This window comes from Peromyscus californicus, unplaced genomic scaffold, assembly GCF_007827085.1.
Source record: "Peromyscus californicus insignis strain IS unplaced genomic scaffold, ASM782708v3 Scaffold_19__1_contigs__length_69161282, whole genome shotgun sequence".
Classification (NCBI taxonomy): Eukaryota; Metazoa; Chordata; class Mammalia; order Rodentia; family Cricetidae; genus Peromyscus; species Peromyscus californicus.
In genome coordinates, this window is record NW_026294491.1 from 10125491 (window position 1) to 10147360 (window position 21870).

General features: G+C 50.0%; 1 long non-coding RNA gene across 2 annotated transcripts in view; it reads left to right on the top strand.

The window, feature by feature from the left end:
- Positions 1-21870, top strand: part of LOC128114534 (uncharacterized) — a 72929-nt gene that overhangs the window by 35061 nt on the left and 15998 nt on the right. Inside the window, exons 4-7 of one of the 2 annotated variants that reach the window (XR_008219794.1) lie at positions 127-276; positions 2779-2894; positions 3648-3728; positions 4762-5701. This is a non-coding gene — a long non-coding RNA (uncharacterized LOC128114534). Of the gene's footprint in view, positions 1-126; positions 277-2778; positions 2895-3647; positions 3729-4761; positions 5702-21870 lie in introns of those variants that run through there. The other variant, XR_008219793.1, reaches the window with a different exon arrangement.

Below are 21870 nucleotides of genomic sequence, written 5' to 3' on the forward strand. Positions count from 1 at the left end.
GCTACCCATCCCCAGGCAACTTTTCTAGCAGCTTGGGGTGTCTATTCCTGCCTCTTTCTAGACCTCACATTCTCCCATGATTCCTATGGTACCAATTTTCCTTCTGTTCATCTATTTCCTTTGCAGTGAGGTGGAAGCCATGTACCTCCCAGCCGTCCAAGGAATCTGGTGAGATGCCAGGGCCACAGCTGCCTACCCTGTGGGCACTTGCACATCCATTTGCCATCTGTTGGGGGACTGAAACCTCAGATGAGACTCCTTGTGGTGTCTGGCAAGGTGAGTGCCTGAGAATTGCTCCATGCTCCTGTTGCCAGTCACTGATTGCCCAGGAGTGCCTGAGGTACCCGGTACAGTGGTTAAGCTCAACAACTTGACTCAATGAGCTCTAGAGAGACAGGTCTCTGGGCATGCCTGTTGGGGATTGTCTTGATTAGGTTAATTCAAGTGGGAAGACTCACTCACTGTGGGTGGTACAATTCCCTAGGCAGCGATTCTAAACTCTAAAATGGAGAAACCGGGATAAGCACACACATTCATTGCACATCTATTTTTTGTTTTTGACTGTGGATATAATGTGACCACCCCACCTCCTATTGCTGTGACTCCCCATCATGATGGACTACAGTCTCAAACTGTAAGCCAAAAATCAGCCCTCCCTCCCTTAAGGTGCGTTTATGAGCCCCATGAGTGGTGGTGAAGAGGGTGGTTTTGAACTTCAGATTTTAAACCAAACGGACTTTTCCTCCTTAATGTTATAGTCTTACAAGTTCAAATGTTATAGTCTTACAAGTTCAAAGGTCTTAGAGAACATCAGTACTGTAATGAAATCAAATAAAAATACAATGGGATTTTCAAGTTAATATCATTAGAGATATCCACTTTTAAAAGTGCAGGTTATAGCAAGCAGTTTTCAAGTGAAGAATAGTAGAAGGTGTCTTTGCAACCACTGTCATGGCCAACCCAAGGGAAGGAGGTCATTTGGAAGAGCACATCCTTTCTGGATGCTTAGTAACAACCAGAAACTCAGTGGTCACCAGAGAACTCAGGAAACACCAGCCCTCCAAAACCCGTGTTCCAATTTGACATTTTAGGTAACTGACGCTATTTTTTAGGAGAAACCTGTAAGATTTATTAAAGAAGGGGGCTGTGGTTGGAGATTTTAACATTTTCTTTTTTTTTTTTTTTTTGGTTTTTCGAGACAGGGTTTCTCTGTGTAGCTTTGCGCCTCTCCTGGGACTCACTTGGTAGCCCAGGCTGGCCTCGAACTCACGGAGATCCGCCTGACTCTGCCTCCCGAGTGCTGGGATTAAAGGCGTGCGCCACCACCGCCCGGCTAACATTTTCTTAAGTTGATAGGTTTTCTTTTTCTTTTCTTCAATTGATAATGACGCTTTTTTTTATGTGCATTGGCGTTTTGTCTGCGTGTATGTCTGTGTGAGGGTGTCAGAACCTCTGGAACTGTAGTTGCAGACAGTTATGAGCTGCTATGTGGGTCCTGGGAATTGAACCTGGGTCCTCTGGAAGAGCAGCCAATGCTTTTAAACGCTAAGCCATCTCTCCAGCCCAGTAGGTTTTCTCTTAAAGGGCAGTTTCAGGTTTACAGAAACCCAGTCCATTCCAATGACTCCACTTGTCATCGTCTTGCCCATTCATAGAAGGCACAGCACTGAGCAGATACGGATCTGTTCTTATTAACGACTCCATGGACTGCCCTCAGATCTGTCCTCTATCCGGCACTCTGTGGGGCTGGACAAATGTATAATGACATGTGACCAGTAGTTTGGCTCTGTGGAGTAGGTTAATGATCAAACAGGGCCTTGTCAAGATTTAAAATGTAACAGTCATAACCTTTGTTATATTTTTTCCTTCTGAAAATATTAGCCTTGGAAGGAAGCGTGTTCAAAGCAGCCACTGTTCATTCTCCAGGCATTCGTCCACAGCGCACTCTGTCTATCCCTATCTTATCTGAGTTTACAGACACGTCGTCCAGAACTTCCTCCTCTGGGGGAAGCTGATACCCAAATGGAATCTTTGACTCAGAACACCATTAGCTCCATAGGAGCACGCTGGCGCTACGGGATGGAGTTCCCAGGGAGGGTGAGGGAGATTGTCGGTGCTTTTCCTGTACACACATCCATGTGCTCGCTCGCTCACTCACTCACTCACTTCTGCCAAGAAGCCGTCATCTTTCGGATGGAGGTGTCAACTTTGCCGCCGCCGCCTCCCTTCGGGAAATAAGGCAGGCTTTGTGGAAACAAACTGGAGTTGCACAGAGGCTAGGCAAGTGGGGCCAGGTGGCCCTCTGTCCTACCCTCCATTTCTTCTTCAGGTCCCAGGACAGAAAGGAGAGGGCACGGGGCGGGAGGGGGGGTGTGAAAGAGGAGGGGAAATGTTTTCACCCTCTTTGGGGGTAACAGCTTGCCCAGTTATCCTTGAAAGATTTTTAGTCCCATCACTTGAGAGGTAGAGGCAGGAGGATAAGAAATTTAAGCCATCCTTAGGTACCCAGGTCCAGGGAGTTAGAGGCCACCCTGGACTACATGAGATCCTGTCTTAAAAACAAAAACAAAACAAAACAAAAAACTTATTCTGGTGGATATGCCAATTTTTAATAGTGTGCAAATTTTTCTAAGTCCAAGTCCCTATACTGCTGAGATCCGTTCCACTATGGTATGCTGGGCGCCTTCCTTCCACAGAGATTCTCCCTCCTACACACTCTAGCTCAGGAGAACAGATTTCACAGAGAATTTACACTCTTCTTTGTTCCTGGCTCCTCAGGTTTGAAGTGGCCCCTCTGCAGAGGACCTGTGCTTTGCTCTCAGGGCACCAAGGGAAAGGCTGACTTGTGGTTCACTGTCCCCCACCATGAGCTCCGCACTGGCTCCCCAGGCTGGGTAAGAAGTTTGATCAAGTAGACCTGGGATCAAATGATCCAGTGGGATTCTGGGGATTGCCAAGGGATGGTGGCTTGACTGCCTGAGCGTGGCTTCACTGGTTGCATCAGCACCAGCCTTCCCTATAGACAGACACCCTCTGGAGATGGGAGGAAAAAAGCCCCCGAAATAGCCTTTAAGATGGTACTGCGCCGGGTGGTGGTGGCACACGCCTTTAATCCCAGCACTCGGGAGGCAGAGGCAGGTGGATCTCTGTGAGTTCGAGGCCAGCCTGGTCTACAGAGCTAGTCCAGTACAGGCTCCAAAGCTACAGAGAAGCCCTGTCTCGAAAAACAAAACAAACAAAACAAAACAAAAAGATGGTACTGTAAGCGGAGCTGGAGAAATGGCTCAGTGGATGAGAGCACTGGCCTCTAGAGGACACGGGTTCAATTCCCAGCACCCACATGGTGGCTCACTATTGTCTGTAACTCCAGGGGATCCACGGCACCAGGCATGCATGTGGTGCACATATATATGCATGCAGGCAAAATATCCATACATGCAAAATAAAATTAATAAATCTTTCATACCTGGGATGTGACTTCGGTTAAAACTCAACTATACACACACACACACACACACACACACACACACATGCCTCGGCCAACCGTATCTGGGCTTCTATCAGCAAATTTGTAAACTGGCCTTTGAAAACCCAACTCCCTTCCCAGCAGGTCCCAATTTATCAATCTTTCCCATCTGTTCTTGCAGGCCCCATAACAGCAAGCCTTGGAATTTGACTGTGTATGTCGAAAATCCTAAGAATTTCTAGATAAGTCCTCCAGATTGAAGGTGAGCTTAGTGTGGACACGACTCCTGTTTGCTTTCTCTTTGAGGTGTGCGGGTCTTGGCTGTTTTTCTTGTGTGTGGAGAGTGTGGTGATGTGGGTGATGTGGTTCTCCTGAGGCTGGCTGCATTCTTCTTGCACGGGTCTGTGGAGATGCTCAGCAAACACTCGGTTTTTATTTACAGTACATGAGGTTAGGGCTTGTGCAGTATATCTCAATAAAGCGGTTGTTTTTTAAAAAGTGAGTGTGGCAGAGACACTGGATAAAGTAAGCATGCAGAAGCTAACCATTCATTAGTTAGACCTGAATCAAACATTCAGAAAATGCCACCATTTCAACAGCCTCGAAAACCACCAAATAGCTAATGAACAATCACAAAAGATCCGTGTGTGTGTGTGTGTGTGTGTGTATGCACATGTGAATGTGTAGGTGAAAACCTATGCATGAACATGTGGAATGCTATAGTAGGATTTCAATGTCTTCCTCCATCACTCTCTGCCATATTGCCTTTGAGACAGGGTCTCTCACCAAACTGGAAGGTCACCATTGAGCTAGGCTGGCCAGCCAGTGAGCTTCCAGGACCCACCTATTTTGTCCCCCCAGTGCTGGGGTCACAGACAAATGCAGCCTGGCTTTTTAATGTGGGGGCCAGGAATCTGACCTCAGGCTCTCATGTCTGCAGAGCAAGCACACTTACCCATTGACCTATCCCCCCTCACAAAAAATTTTGAAGACTATAAAATATTTATTAATGTTTATGAAGGAAGTCTTATTAAATGAAGGGATGTCATATTTTCAGGCACTAAGAGGCAAATTACAAGTCATTAAAAAAAAATAGATCTCCAGGTCAACAAACCCCTCTGGGTTTCATGCAGGTACAGACGGCACGTGGGCAGGAAGAGATGGTTTAGAGACAGGGAGACACTCTTGGTCACCCAAGCAAGGAAAAGGGTAGCCTCATCACCAGATGCTAAACAGTGCACAGCTCCAGCCACCAGACAGGTGATATCACTCAGCAGAGGTTCATTCACCAACAGACTCCGTGGAAGGGCCAAGGAAATCTCTACAGCATACACAGCCCCATTAGAAGACAGAAGGAGCTGCATACACATCACGCCATGCAGAACCAGTTCCCAGGCTGTGAAAGATGAATTAATGACGTGTCCGGAAGGGAGCATGGGGATGGACATCTGGCATGCAGAACCTGGGACCTGCGGTGAACAGGACAGTGTCACTGTCCCCGTAAAACAGAGGCTAGGAAAGTGGCGCCCATGTGGTCTCATGGTCAGGGGAGTGAGTGACTTGTTATACAGGGGGATCAGTTGGGACCCCAACTAGCAGAGTGGAGACTGGTAACATCCCCAAGACAGGTGGATGCATGTCGGCTTATCTAGACAATGGGGTATTGCAGAGCTGTGAGAACGAAGGTCCCTGTGATTGGTGCAAGGCATGATGCAGGTGCTCCTGGGCAGATGCTGGAGAATGCTGGAGACTCACGTAGTGCTATGGTGAGAAAGGCAACATCATTTCCCAACTCATGGGCTCCATTTATGCTGCGGACCAGCCCAGCTCCATCCCCTGCTGTGTGTTGCTAATCCTGCCGCAGGGATGACAGCTGGGTAGAAGCTCCTCATGGTTCATCCAACAGTCCAACCAACCACACCTCCTACCATGTCCATAGCAGGGGTGGGGTTCAGAGCGATAAAGACTCATCGTCCCCTTTCTTTCCTCTACTACCTATATGAGCATGTGTCCCCACAGCTCTCCGAGTCTCCTGGGCCTTAGCCCAGGACCATTTGATTTCAGCTCATGAGCCCAGGATAGGAGTCCGAAGGCCTCTAGGCCAAAGCCTCACCCCTGCGCTAGGAGCAGTACTGACGTGCCCCACTGAGAGCTTGGTGGGTCTCTCTGAGGACGTCTGTCCACAGCCTCCACTCTTCCTGTGTTAGGGAAGTTAGTAAGCCCTAGGAAGCAGGCTTCACGAAACTGCCAGGAACAAGCTCTACAGGCTGTGCGTGTGTGTGTGTGTGTGTGTGTGTGTGTGTGTGTGTGTGTGTGTGTGTGTGTTTGCGCGCACGCGCGCACGTGCTCACACACATGTGACTCCAGAGGTCTCCCAGCTGCCAGGACTCATCCATCCTCCCTAATGAGCCTCTTGGGAACTTGAGGGCCCTGGAGGGAAGAGACTTGGTCAGCCTTGTTCTTCCAAAGCGTCGGATGACCAGCTGTGAGCAAAGCTCTGGCTCTGGCTTCTGTTCATTTCTACATTATTCAAGGATATGGCTCCTGAACTTGAAAATGCATGCGTATGTACGCACACATATATCCATGTACATACTATGGATATGTGCTCAAGCCAAACCCAAACCCCCACACACACACACAGTCTTATCACATATACACATACAGCATGCATGAGTGCATAAACATGGGTTGTAGCATGAACATACATGGGCTTCTACCTGTGTACACATGTGTGTTTACATGCATATTATGTCTGTCCATGGCATATGTCTGTATCTGTCTAGACTCCTGGACAGCAAGCCGGGCCTGGCTTGCTCCAGAATAGTTTTAGCACTGGCAAGCAGGGACCCATGCTAACCCCAGTCTGGACTAAGGCTTCCATCACACCTATAGTCCCCTTCTCCTGAGCTCCTGAGGAGGCCTCAGGCTAGAATTCCCCTGACCCAGGTCCTGGGGACAAGGAGGCCTGCCCAAGCCTCCCCTCAGGCCCTAGAGGAACCACAACTGACTTTGTTTCTTCAGCCCCATCTAATCTCTACAGATACAATGTGCCTGGTGATGAATGAGCAGATAAGTGCTTTAAAAGGTCATGGAATTTAAGGGCAGGCTTTTATCTGATGTGGAGACACCAAGAAGCAGGCTGGGGAGCCGAAGCTCTTGGAGCCTAGGGGACAACTGACCAGGGAATGAACCATGTCCTAGAAAGAAGGGAGACCCACTTCTCCCAAGTTCTGACTGGGTGACTCCAGAGTGTAGATGACTGAAGGGCTTGGGCAGGGTGGGAGCTAGGGTAGACAGCCCTGGGGGCTGTCCTCGGTCCTACTGCAGCCCACCGTGGTTTGTCTTTGTGGCCACTTCAAGTTCAGAGTCCTATATGAGAAGCCCATGCCCAGGACAGGCAGCAGACCCAAAGGCCAGAGATCACTGGAGATTCTGCAAAGAGAAGATCCAGGAGAGGCAAGCAAAGGGCCTCGGGACACCTGAGGTCCAGCAGGGATGGGAACACAAATAGTCATTAGATCGAGAGCCATGAAAGTGGTGGATGAGAACAGGCCAGTGTGTGTCAGAGAAGCTGAGACATCCCATGAGCACCTGCCCAGCTGCCCATGCAGAACACATCCATGCCTAGTGATCTAAGATAGGCACCCCCATCTCCTTCCGTGGAAGTCCTGAGTGAGAGACCCTTGTTTATGGGTGTATCTGTCTATGTGTAGCCCTGATAGGTGGGTCTCTTCTCCCACAGCTTCCAGGGGTTAACCTGAGCCCACAGAGTCTGAGGAAAGGAGAGCCTGGGCCAAATGCACCACCCACCCTTCCTGTGGGGTAGAGGACTTATCTGCCCCTCCCAGGACCACTTCCTTCCTCCCACACAGATAATGGGAGCCCATCCCTGGAAAGTCTGACTGCATGGCCCCAACCTGACCTCTTTCCATACATTAGGAGGCTTCACACCCTGCTAGATGCAAGCACCTGGGACCTACTTCCTGCCCAAGGCTGGCTGGAGGCCATGGGCTTGCATCCAGGGCAGCAACTTGAACTGAGACTGTGCCACAGCCCAGATCCCCTTCTCCAGCTCAGCTCCAGCTGCTGGGGAAACTGTAGGCCCTGGGGCTGATCAAAGAGGGCTGTGTGGAGGGTGCTTGAGAGATGAAAGCCAGAGCTCTGTGTCTCGAGGAGCTCCACAGAGGAAGGCACCTCCCAGCCCAGCTGCAGAGACTGGACAATTGCTGTGGGATACCTTTCTGTATGCTGTGAATATGTGTTGCTCTGATGGTTGATAAATAAAGCTGTTTGGCCTATGGTAAGTCAGGTTATAGCTAGGCAGGAAACTGAAGAGAGAGACAGGAAGAAGAAAGGCTGAGTTGGGAGATGCCATCCTGCCGTGCAGGGAGCAGCATGTAATGGCACACAGGTAAAGCCACGGAACATGTGGCGACATATAGATGAATAGAAATGGGCTGAGTTTAGTTATAAGAACTAGCTAGCAAGAAAATTGAGGCCATAGGCCATGGCCATGGAATTCGTACTTGATATAAGCCTCTGTGTGTTTACTTGGGTCTGAGTGGCTGCAGGACCGGGCAGGACACAGAAAAACTTCCAGCTATAGACAATTGACCATACCCAACACCTCCACTCTGCTAGTGCTCACTGCCCTCAGAGACTGGCTGTCAAGTCCAGTGTGCTCCACCAGCTGCTCTGTGCCTGCCTCCTCTGCCTCTCATGGCCCGTGGCCTCCCTCAGCCCAAGTTCATACAGCCCTCCTCCTTGCCTCTTCCCACAAATGGCAGAGAGCTGCAGTGGTGAACGCTTCACTCAGGTGCCTCAGCTTCTATGTGTAAGTCACAGAGGGGAAGTGACTGCCAGGCTTCCTGTTCCCTGAGGTCCTGTCCCTGCACTGGGCTCCATTTCTTTATCTGTTAGTATGAACAGGATTCACTATTGCCTGCTATGTTGAGTAATGTAACACACACACACACACACAAAACACAAACACACAGCATACACAGGGCATGCACACATAGGCACCAACATACCATACATGGCATCCATGCACACATACCAAGTGTGCACACACATGACAAAGCACACATGCATTGTACAGGTGAAAGCATGCACACATCAGTGCTGTTGTGGGTTGGGCAATGTCATGTGCTGGAGTCATGACACTGGCATTGTGAATGTGACCTTCTCAGGAGATGGGGTCTTTCCAGATGCAGTCTGCTTCAAATAAGGTCTTTGGGATGGGCTCCATGCACATGACTGTGTCCTTATGAAAAATGCCACATAATAATGGATGCAGAGACCAGGGTGTCCTACAACTCAACAGCAAGATGGCGGGCAGTTGCAGAAGTGGGCAGCAGGAGGACCAGAGCAGAGGTTGGTCCAGCCTGTTTGCATCCTCCTCCCAGGCTTCTGACCTGAGAGGCTGAGATGCAGAATATCTTTTGCGTAAATCTGTTTGCGGTGCTTTACTATGATGGAGCCAGCACAGTGACACACCAGTACATGTGTGTGCATGCACACACACCTGACTATCACACGTGTACACACACCCAATATCACACAGGCACACACATGCTCACATACCCAATATCACACAAGCACACACATGTTCACACACACCTGGTTGACACACTGATTTAGAGATGAAGCTCTAGAAGTGATTTAGTTAAAGTGGGGTCATCAGGGTAAATCTTGATCCAAAATGTCAGTGTCCTTATAAGAAGGTACCAGAACACAGACACACAGAGGGAAACTACACTGTCTGCAATCCCAGGAGGAAGGCCTCAGGAGGAATCCAATCTGCAATAGCTTTTGCTCAGTCTCCCGGGGGTGAGGCAATAAGTATTGGTTGGTTACTTAAGTCCCTGCCTGAGAGTCTTTGCCGTTACAGCCTTAGGATGCTCAGAGCCTCCACGTCATTTGGGGGCTGACCTGACCCCGATGCCATGCCTGAATCAGGTGTTACAAGAAAAGAACTAAACACTGACCAAAATGCTTCATAAAGTTGAAGAGAACCAGTACCTGGAAAAGACACTATATGCCGAACTGGAGTAACTTAGCTCAGGAGTGCCTGCCAGCTTCACTAAATACTGAAAAAGAAATGTAAGTCACAATAGCAGCAGAATAAAAGAATACATTATTGCATATGATTATATATAACATATATAATCCTGCATACGTCACATATAATCCTATGAACTTTCAATAAATGTGGAAAAGTCATCAAACACATACCCACGGTCACAGATAATTACTCTCTTTAGGTTAGAGATAAAATAAAATTTTTCCACAGGGTGGTGGTGGCTCATGCTTTTAATCCCAGCACTTGGGAGGCAGAGGCAGGAGGATCTCTGTGAGTTCAAAGCCAGCCTGGTCTAAAGAACGAGTTCCAGGACAGCCAAGCCTATACAGAGAAACCTTGTCTCAAAATAAACAAACAAACAAATAAAATAAAATAAAAACTTTTCCAATCTTGTTTGGTTTGCCTATGGAAAACCTGCGGCTAAAATTAGGTTTATTGGTGAAATGCTGAATGCTTTCATTCCCTTCCCCCTTTGACTCATGAGTAAGGAAGGATGCCTGCTCTGGCTTAGCAGTGTACTGGAAATGATAGCCAATGCAGTACGGCGGGACAGAAATGGATGTCCGATGTTAAGGTGTACTTGTCCTGATTTTCACTCCGGTTTCACAGGTACTTTTATTTCTGTTGCTGTGTTAAAACACTGTGATCGACGGGCGGTGGTGGCGCACACCTTTAATCCCAGCACTCGGAGGCAGAGGCAGGTGGATCTTTGTGAGTTCAAGGCCAGCCTGGTCTACAGAGCGAGATCCAGAAAAGGCGCAAAGCTACACAGAGAAACCCTGTCTTGAAACACCCCCCCAAAAACAAACAAACAAACAAAACAAAGAAACCCTCCCCCCCCAAAAAAAAAAAAAACACCATGACCAAACGCAACTTGGGGAAGGGTTTATTTGGCTTACATTTCTGGGTTATGATCCATCCCTGAGGGGAAGGCAAGGCTGGAACTCAAACGGCCAATCACATCCTCACTCAAGAGCAGAGAGAAGCGTGTGCATCCACACTGCCTGCTCCCACCTGCTTATGCTCATGGTGACCCCCAACCATAAAATTATTTTCGTTGCTACTTCATAACTATAATTCTGCTGCTGTTCTGAATTGTACTGCAAATATCTGGCATGAAGTGTATCTGATATGTGACCCCTGTGAAAGCGTTGTTCATCCCCCAAAAGGTCGCCATCCACAGGTTGAGAACTGCTGCTGTAGGGAGAGGGGGCAAAAGAGATGGGCCCAGGCCAGGTGGTGGTGGCGGCGGCGGCGGCAGCGGCAGCGGCAGCGGCAGCGGCGCACACCTTTTATCTCAGCATTTAGGAGGCAGAGGCAGGTGTATCTCTGTGAGTTCGAGGCCAGCCTGGGCTACAGAGCGAGATCCAGGACAGGCTCCAAAGCTACACAGAGAAACCCTGTCTCAAAAAAACCAAAAATGAAAAAAGAAAAAAAAGAAATAGGCCCAAACGCAAAGAATTAACAAGGAAGGGTGAAGATTCAGAACAGCCCCTCTCCGTTCCTGTAACTTTAATTTTCTTTTTTGTCTGAAGTTATTTTAAAACAGAGCAGTGTGTGTGTGTGTGTGTGTGTGTGTGTGTGTGTGTGTGTGTGTGTGTGTGTGTGTGTGTTGGGTTAAGCTGAGTAAGAAACAGCCATTTCCTTCAAAGGGAAGTAGCCATATGTTCATAATCACAGCAAGGAGGCCCTGAGTCCAAGTTCACGGATCTGTTTGCTGGCAGTTCGCTGAGGCTGCATATTTTCAAAGCTGACCTTAGCCCCCTCGAGGAGGGGGGCCACTCCCCTCTTCCTAATCAGATGTTCTTTATGGTTAAGCATGCTTGGGTTTTGGCTTTTGGTCTCTGTTAATGATGCCTTCTGGGTGAGCCTGTGTGTGCCTCAGCCTGCACCCCTCTCCTTAAGAGACGGTCACTGTCCCTTGTCACCTACCACCTACCCAGGGGACCCAGAAGCCCCACAATGAGCTCTGTCTGGGCACTAGAGGTCTGGTTCACAAGCAAGTAGACTCTCCTGCCACATAGGGAAGGAATGCTCGGTACCACAGTGTACGGTGTCTTCCCAGCCTTCAATCCTGGGTGTCAAGATGCCTGGGTAGGGGGTGTGAAAAGAGACCTGTTTCAGATAGACAGAAGAGCTGGCCAAGGACATCCTTTCCTAAGACCCCAGGACTCCCATAGAGACCTATGGAACCTGAGACCCTTACTGTACTGGTTGGTTTGTTTTATCAACTTGACACAAGCTAGAGTCATCAGAGAGGAGGGATCCTCAGCTGAGAAAATACCTCTATAATGTCAGGCTGTAGGCAGGCCTGTAGGTTATTTTCTTAATTAGTGATTGATGGGTAGGGTCCAGATCATTGTGGGTGAGGGCTCTATAAGAAAACAGACTGAACAAGCCGTGAGAGGCAAGCCAATGAGCAGCACCCCTCCACGGCCTCTGCGTCAGCTCCTGCCTCCAGGTTCCTGCCCCGTTTGAGTTCCTGTCCTGACTTCCATCAATGATGAACTGCTATATGGAACTGTGAGTGAAATAAACCCTTTCTTCCCCAAATTACTTTTAGACCAGGCTGGCCTTGAACTCACAGACATCCACCTGCATCTGCCTCACTGAGTGTTGGGATTAAAGGCATGAGCCCCGAAGTTAACTTTTGGTCATGATGTAACCCTAATTAGGACAAATTGATACCAGGATCATGGGGTATTGCTGTGACAGACCTGACCATGTTGTTTTTGGGAGGATTGTGGAAGGACTTTGGAACTTGGATCTAAAAAAGTCATTGAGGGTTCAAAACTTGATGAGCTTTTCTGTGGGAGCTTGCGGGGAAGAATGTTGAGAGACCAGAGCAGACAATGGCGGCCTGGCTTGGGTGGTTCTGGAGGGAAGTTTGAGTCACTTAAAGACTCTATCAGGGCCATTTGCTGTTTTGGGTTGAGAGTCTTTGGTTTTGGTTAACTGGGGCTGAAGCATCTGCTGTGATTAATAAGAAACCAGAACCTTTGCTTTGCTGGTATATTCAATACTGGGCAGCTGGAGCTAAGAAATTAGTGGTGATTAAGAAGAGACCATAATGGGGCTGGAGAGATGGCTCAGCAGTTAAGAGCATTGGCTGCTCTTCCAGAGGACCCGGGTTCAATTCCCAGCAACCACATTGCAGCTCACTATTGTCTGTAATTCCAGTTCCAGAAGATCTGACACCTTCACACAGACACACATGCAGACAAAACACCAGTGCACATAAAATAAAAATAAATCATTAAAAACATTTTAAAAGATGAATAGAACAGCATCGCAGACTGGAATTCCACAACCCAAGATCTGCCCATGGTCCTATCTTCCTGACAGTTAGAACTCCTCTTTTGAAGAGGTGGGGAGCATCTGTGTGCTCAGGCAGGCTTGTCTCAACTGTCCCCAGTCAGGCCAGGCCTGGATGCATTCCTGTAGCTGGGAGCCTTAGTCATGAGACCAAGTGCTAGGACAATGCCACATGCAAGTCTTGTGGGGGTCTGGTCCTTGCCTCCCTGCACCTTGGCTGGCTTTTACTGTCCTGGTCATCTTGGAGGAATTTAACCAAGAAAGCTCAGTGCAGGTCACATGGTAGACACCCAAGTCATACTGGAAGGCTCCTGTTGCCAACATTCTGATAGCAAGGATCCACTTAGTGAGACTCCAGGGGTCCAGGAAAGAGGTGAGCGAGGCATGGGAGTCTTTTCTCTGGCTTGGCCTCTCCGTGAGACCACTGCCCTGTAGGGTTCAGGTTATGGGTCACAGGTGCCTCTCTTAAAGCCCTCCTGTGCGTCCAAATGCAAGACATTGTAACTGATTTGACAGGTGACTTGGCATTGCCACTTAACTCCGAAATGTCACTTGACCTTCGAGTCTCTCTGTGACCCCCTAACTGGAGCTCAAAAGCAGAGCTGGGTCTTACTCCTTTGATATCAGGGATGGGGCTGGATGCCACTGAAGCCCCAACCTACTGCCCTGCTGAGGGATGCACTTTTGGCACCTCCGTTGGTCAGAGTGGGAGACCCCTGAATGCTGTTGGCCCCAAATTCTCTTGGCTTCTTGATGCTTGTGGGACAGTGAAAGGGTACTGACTCCTTAGGTTTTGGAGATGGAACTGGGGTTAGGTGGCATCCTCGTCACTGGCCTATGGTTCTGCACGCCTTTCTCAAGATGCCGGGTCCCTCATTGTGTCTTCTTCATGGCTGCTCCCAATATACCTATGACTTCTGGTTGCTCCCCCAGACAATGCTTGGTGGAAGATTCTGGTGGGGCATGACCAGCTGGTCTCCCTCAAAGACACCCATGCACAGAGTTCACGGGAGAAGAAAGTCCACTGATGTCCTGCCCTATACGCTGGGCAGATGTTAGGCCCCACCTTGACAGGTATCACCTAATAGGCTGGAGGAGGATGAGGCTGTCCTGGGAGGGCAGTATAGCATGAGAATATACAGTTGTGGAAGAAGGTCGGAGGGTTGGGGCACAGACTGCTGCTTGCAGGGGGTCCGTGTGACACCTCCCTATATGTCCCTCACTCCAATGCTTCATCTTGTCTTCCAGCATGATGGTTGGTTCTCATTATCTACTCGACACAACCTATAATCACTTGGGAAGAGAGTCGCAATGAGGGATTTCCTAGATTAGGTCTGTGGCCGTGTCTGCAGGGGATTTGTCTTGATTGTGTTCATTGATATGGGAAGGTCCACCCACGGTGGGCAGCGTCATTCCCTGAGTTTGGTCCCTGGACTACAGAGGGTTAAGAAAGCTATCTGAGTACTGAGCATGCTGGCGTTCATTTCTCTCTGCTTTTGGCTCCGGATGTGACAGGATTAGCTGCTTCAGGTCCCTGCCTTGACTTCCTTGCAATGAGGGACTCTAACTTGGAATTGTGAGCTGAGCTGAGTCCTTCTCCTCCTGTTGCTTTTGCTGGGGCATTTTATCATAGAGGTGGAAACGAAAGACCACCAGGGAAGCCATGGAGCATCTGGCTTGGGACAATTCTCCCTGCCCGTGGTCTTTTTTGGCAACGGGGAGGTGGGTGCCAGATCTCCCTAGGATGGGAACTTTACATGCAGCAGCCACGACCCTTGGGTCCTGGACTGACATTGGGGCTCAGGACATGGTGGAGGGTGTGACGGGGCTGATCCCTGTAAGAAGGGAGGATCATGGTGACACTCAGGTGAGGATGTCAGCAGCAGATAGCCCCCTGTGGGAGCATCCTGCTGGGGGCCAAGGAAGCTGCCCTGCAGGAGGCCTGGGCTCCCTAGCGGTGGTCAAAATGGGAACGTCCTCATGGGGTAAATGTTACCACAGAATGGTTCACACTGTGAATCTGTAGCAGCGGTCAGTGTACTCCTTGACATGCCCCTATCCTTCCCTTGGTGCCCTGCCTTGGTTTCAAGTGAAGCTGCCGGTTTGATTTTTGTTTTTTTGTTTTTTTCTTCATCAAATTTCTTTGAAATTATTATTATTATTGTCTGGAGAATCCAGACCTGAGCCTGGATGTAGAGAAAAGCCCTGGCCCCTCCTCCCATTTGCACCCTGGTCCCTGTGGCTTCTAAATCAGAGAAAACTAAAAGTGTTTTGTTTTAGAAATCACCGTGGTGACCCCGGTCGGGCAGGCAGTGCTGCTGTGGAACTGACGAGGTCAGATCCTTGATGGCCATTGTTGAACTCATGCCTGACCCACAGAGGTACCTCACAGGCACCAGAGGCCGTTGAGCGTTTGAAGCACATGATGCCTGGGTCTGGGGTGGGGGTTGAACTTTCAGCAGTTGAGTATTCCCTGCAATGGGGTGCAGGCTCCATCCGATGACCTCTGCGTTGGTGCCGTGTCCCCCATTCCTGAGCATACTCACACCAAGGCTGAAATTTGGGCAAGTGTTTGTTTGTTTGTTTGTTTGTTTTGTTGTTGTTATTGATGTTCTGTTTCAAGGAAGTCCAGTGTCCTTGTTTGCTAATGGGAACAATGGCCAAGACATGCTCAGCCTTCTCAGTCAGCTGGAGGGGCGTGTACTCTGGTTCCTTGCGTGTCCCGCAGACTTCCTGTGAGGAACATTTTCTCCCTCAGAAGGATTTGAGAAACCCCCTGATGTCCTTTCACGTCTCTCCGTTCTCTCTAGATGTAGGCGAACTGCCAAGGCTGGTGTGCTCTGTCGGTCTGGCTCTCAGGGACTTCTTCCTGGAGGCCTGAAAGACAGAGCCTGGGTGGTGAAGGCCTGACTCAGCAAGCTGTGGGCCCCGAGGTGCTGGCGGCTGTCCCTGCCTGAGTCAGTCTTCCTGTGATGCCTTCAGGGGCCTGAGATGAAGTTAGCGCTCCCTCATCTTTCCGCTGCAGGTTTTGGGGTTGAGAGTAGATTCTATTTTAGATGATATTTTCTTTATCAGATCCAGGAAGATGGTAGCAGAAGAAAGTGAGGTCAAGGTACCCCTCGGGGGCGTGGCGACCGCTTCTCCCAGCCTGTCTTGGCTGCTGCCTGGAAACTTGTGATCAGTCTTATGCTACCTTCCTTCACTTCAGGTCTGCATGCCCCTCAGCCAGGAGCCTATCCCTCTCTACAAAGGAGTGCCACCTTGGCAAAGACAGGCATTGTGTTGGTTATGTGCCCGTGATGGCCAAGGCCTTGGTGAGAGCTGGGGTCCCAGAACATGGGGACAGGGGTACTTCATCCCTCCTATTCCACTTTTTCAGAAGGATTAGACTACATGGCTCTATCCCTGCCTGTTGACATGCTGCTCACATGCACACCTTGGCACACGCATACATACTTGTCCAGGGCAGATCATGGGAGCCCAGGGACGGTGACTCTGCTCTGTGCCCTCTCATCTCCAAGGACACAAACTTACACTTTCCCGACAGTCATGGGGCAGCTGAAAAATTTGGACTAGCTGTCTCCACTGTGAGGCAGATCCAGGGACATTTAGTTATCTATGTAAGTCCCACATGACATAGGTACACAGACACCCCCGAGATGTCTCCTCAGCAGTACCCACCAGGAGGCATCTCCAGGTCATCTTTCTTCCTCAGGCCTCTGCCAAGACCATGGATGGTAGTCCTAGAAAAGGGTCTGATGGGGCAGAAAATGAAGAGTCTTCCGAGCAGGATAGCAATCCACAAGCTGGACTGGGACCCAACCATGGGGCAGCAGTCTTCACATGGGCATCTATTCACTACACACACACATGTGCACACACCTCCACACACATGCACATATGCTGTCACACACAACGTGCCCACACCTGTCTGTGCATACGCATACATGCACACACAAGCATGTGTGTCTGGGATGAGTAGCTGGGACATGGTGCACTTGGGATGGGTGCAGAGGGTGTGAAGCTGTAGAGAAAGTACCTCAGCTGGGCTCAGCTGGAAGAGATAGCTTAGAGCAGAAGCCTCCAGCGGTTTTACAGATGTCAGGCATGGGCAAGGGGTTCCCACAGAGCTGGGATGTGGGCAGGGAGCCAGGGTGGTGGTTAGTCTCCCAGGCCATCTTGCCCAACCCTACAGTACAGTTGCAGAAGGGCCTCGCTGTGTCCTTCCCCCACCAGCTGGGTCTGAGTCACCCCCGAGGGCCACTCTGTTCCCAGGCCCCACTGACCCTCCTCTGAGCCTGGAGGGCTGCCAACTGCCTCTAACCTTGCTTCCAGCCTCCTCACCCCAAGCCAGCAACACTGACCTCCCCACACCCACACAATCCCCTCCTGGCCCTACAGGAGCCGGTGAGGTACCCAGAGGATCAGGGATGAGTGGGTCTGGCTTTTCTCCTCCTTCCTCCATGAACTTTCCTCCACACTTGGAAGCACACTGGAGGGCCTGTGCGCTGTAATGGCCCTTGACTGGAGGGAGCCACCTTAGGACACAGGAAAGGGCATGCAGGACCAAGCATTCTTCCTGAAAACCGCCAGGTGAGCCTCGGCTCTCACCCACCCTTGTCCTGAGGTCTCCCATGTGAAAGCTGATCCTGATCTCAACAGTTCTCTTTCTGCTTGGTTGAGCCTTGACCCAGAAGGACAAGGAGTTAAGTGGACAGAGGATGAAAGGATGATGTTGTGAGTGTTCAATTTAATGACATCACCTCTATCTGTTGCCGTCCATTCTTTAACCTGGAGGCCTCACCTGAGAGAACTCTGCTCAACTCAGAACTCTGTGGGGGACTCCAGCTGTCTGCCCTAATGGGGGCCCAGTCCATTTCTGCTGAATATTTTGAGAGCCAAATTTGATGATTTTTGCGCTCTCTCTCTCTCTCTCTCTCTCTCTCTCTCTCTCTCTCTCTCTCTCTCCCTTGCTCATATTTAATAAACTTACCCCTTGAAAAACTGAAAATACAACTGTCGTAGATCCTTCTCTGTACCCTACAGAGCAGGAGCCAAGTCTCAGATGAGTGAAAGCAGCCAAGCAGAAGGGACCCCAGGCACAGAACTCTGGTGTTTAAGCAAAGATAAAGCCCCATGGGGTAAAAAGATACAAGCTGGTGGACGGCAAGCCTCTGCCCCAAACGAGGAGGAATGTCCCGCTCCCAGGTTCCTGTAGACCCTAAACTCCAGGACTCTATCTTGACATATGAGCGTTGGGAAAAATGGCCCTTGCTCTAGCCCCAAATGCTTGTCAAGATGCTGAATAGTTTTCTCCTTCTCTACCACTGCCCCCTCACCCCACCTAGGGTGGTATAGTCCCTTCCACATGAGTACTTGGTGTGTGTGTGTGTGTGTGTGTGTGTGTGTGTGTGTGTGTGTGTGTGTGGTGTGATTGCTGCCCACCTGGGGTGGTATAGTCCCTCCCACGTGAGTACTTGATATGTGTGTGTGTGTGTGTGTGTGTGTGTGTGTGTGTGTGTGTGTGTGTGTGTGTGTGATTGCTGCCTTTTCCCTGCATAAGAGGAAAAGTCAACCTAACTCTCAATGAGTGTGTGGCACATTGGCGCTCCCTCTCCTGCTCACAGCGGTAATTGCCTTCAATCATTGGGTTCCATGTGGCCTAGCTTCTGTTCTCACTGCTGTTAGGGGCACTGCACAAAGGCCGGAGCAAATTGCAACTTCAAGATTATCACAGGACGGAAATCCCTGATTTCCTCTGTCTCAGAGAAAGGCTGGCCCTGTTGCCCAGGTTAGAGTAATCCTCCTGCCTCAGCCTCCACAGTGCTGGGAGTTCAGGTGTGAACTTCTTAAGACTCCCTTCTTAAACAGCCCTCTTTGCTCTCGGGCAGTTCTACCCCAAACTTCAAACCCTCCTACCCAGCTTTTGGACCTGTCTCCTGGTTAGAGAGCTTGGCTGGTCACCTCCCTGTCCCTTCAGACCTCCCTGACCTGTCTCTCTCTATAAGACAGCTGGCCAGCTTCTCCCTGGAATGGGTGCCTGTGGCCCATCTAATTGAGTAAAGCACGCGTGGGCGGGTAACTGTGTCAGCCCATCTGGATGACAATGTCACTGTCATAGGCTCTCCATGGAAGGAACAAAGCCAGGTCCGGCCACGGACTCTGGAACGCCCCCCGCCCCCCCTCCCCCACTGGGCTTACCCCAGCTGCTTCGCTGCCCCCCCCCCCCCCCCCCCCCCCCCCCCCCCCCCCCGAGTAGGAATTGCTGGAGTCTGCTCACCCCATCAGGGTTCAGAGGGCTGTGTGAGTCATACCCCAGCCACTTCCTTCTGGATATATTTCCCAAATATCCAGAGTTTCACTCCCAACAGCCAAGAAATTTCCATCTGTTCAGAACATACAATTAAAAATAAATGCAAGCCAGAGGAAGGTATGACTCAGCAGGGTCCCCGAGAGCCACTTGGCAGCCAGCAGCTGGCCAAGCTCTGGCTCCACCCCCTTCCTTAACTCACTCTGCAAATGCTGACCCGGCTCCCACTGTGTGTCAGGCTGTGTGGGGACTGGCTTGTGCAGGTGACGCGCGCGGTGTGCACTCCGCACTCCGGCGGCCTGGCTATGACAGGGTGAGAGCCCAGGGTGAGAAAAAAGGGACTTCCTCTTTCCTTTCAAGTCCCGGTTTGAATCTCCAGTGTCCCCATAGGCTCAGGCCCTGGAAGCTGGTTCCCGTTGGTGATGCTATTTGGGGTGGAAACATTAGGAGGTGGGACTACGAAGTTCAGAAAGGAGGCCCCTGGCCCCTACTGTCTACTTCCTGCCTATTATAAGGTGAGAATTGTCCACCACACATTCTCTCTTCTATGGTGCTCCACCTGAGCACAAAGGGGACCGTAGACTAAAACTCTGACGGTGTAAGAAACTAACACAAGACCCACACTTAGAGAGAGAGAGGAGACAGAGAGACAGAGACGGACAAAGAGACAGAGAGACAGAGATAAGACAGATGAGACAGAAAGAGACAGAGACATATAGAGAGAAAGAGACAGACAAACACATGGAGACACAGAGAAACATGGAGACAGAGGTAGAGATAGCAATAGACAGAGGGGAGAGAGAGAGACAGGGAAGAGAGACCAGAGACATAGAGAGACAGAGACAGGGAGAGATGGAGACGGACAGCAGCATGGAGAGAAACAGAAAAAGAAAAACAGGGAGGCAATGACAGAAAGGGGGGCTGGAGAGATGGCTCAGTGGTTAAGAGCACTGGCTGCTTTTTCAGAGGACCAGAGTTCAGTTCCCAGCACCCATGTCAGGCTGCTCCCAACTGCCTGTAACTCCAACTCCAGGGGATCCAACACCTCTGGCCTCCATGGGTACCTGCACTCAAATGCACATGCCCCACAAAGCACACACATATACACAGTTAAAAATAATTTTTCAAAAGGCAGAATGATAGAGACAGACAGAGACAGGGAGACAAAGACAGAGACAGAGAGATGGAGAGGGACACACACACACACAGGGAGAGAGCGAGAGGGATGGAACCTCTTGAGACATCCCTGGGTCAGCTGTTTAGACTCCTAGGGAGACGCCTCCTCGTTGTTACATAGGTGTTATTCTGTTCGCCTGCCTGAGCCTGGGCCACTGTGAGACAGAGACCACCTTTTGTCCTACATCAAGGTGTTTCCAACCGAGGTCTGTGTGAATGATGTGGCTGTGAATGGCCCTGCTGTCTGTCAGCAGCGTGCAAGATCCTAGGTCCTTCCATCTGACACTTGGAATGGTGATTTTCCCTTTGGTCTCGCTGCTAGGAGGTATCTCACGGTTTAATTTTCATTTCTGGGGTGAGGGGGATCTGGGAGGTTGAGCCTTTCCTAGGATGCTACGCTGGGCCCTGACTTGCTAAGCCTGCATCTCGGATCTGTGTCTTACTGACCTGAACAATCTCCGTGAATTTTACACAAACCAGCTGTCCATTCTGGGAATGACATGTACTCCGACATCTCTCTGACTTTTCATACTCTTGGTAGGGTTCTCTGATAACTGAAATTCTTACTTTTTTTTCCCTAGGATTCTAGGACAGAACCCAGGGCCTCATGCATCTATTCCCACACACTGAGCTGCCTTCAGCCCGAGTTCTTGTTTTTCACATGGTCTGATGTGTCCCAGGTCTGCTGAAAAGCTCATGATTATACCTTTCCTTTGTCACATTAAAAAATTCTTATTTACAGCCGGGCGGTGGTGGCGCACGCCTTTAATCCCAGCACTCGGGAGGCAGAGCCAGGTGGATCTCTGTGAGTTCGAGGCCAGCCTGGGCTACCAAGTGAGTTCCAGGAAAAGGCGCAAAGCTACACAGAGAAACCCTGTCTCGAAAAACCAAAAAAAAAAAAAAAAAATTCTTATTTACATTTATTTATTCTGTATATACATGTGTACGTGCACGTGAGCACAGGCCACGGCACACACGTGGAGGTCAGTTTTCTCTTTCCTTTATGTAGGTTGGCGGATCCTATAGGTAATCAGGCTTGCTTTGTCCACTGAGGCATCTAGCGATGCCGTTCCTCCTCTGTTACCTTGTAAACTCCTTATTTCACCCTTTGCCTTTAGACTGGCAACGAGTCTGGAGAAGAAGGAGGTAGTGCTTGGGTTCATGTTCTCCCTACAGATGTTCAACCGACTTAGCACCTCGTCAGCCAGCTGGCCTCTGTGGTGTCTTACAGCCCACCTTCCTTACACGTTGCCCAGCAGCTGGGCACCCTCCTTTGACAGGTCGGGTACCCCTTTGCACACCTGACATTTCCTCCTTTTTGAATGTTCATTCACTTTTGTTTCCCATTTCCAAGTCCAGCTGTCAGTCTTGGATGTCCAGTGTGTCATCGGTCTAATGTAATTCCCAGCACTGGGGTGACGGCTGGTTTCTCGTTTCCCAGTCCTTTTTCCTCTCTTTTATGATTCTCTTTTAAGGTTTTTCAGTGTCGTCATTATTCCACATTCCCACACAGTT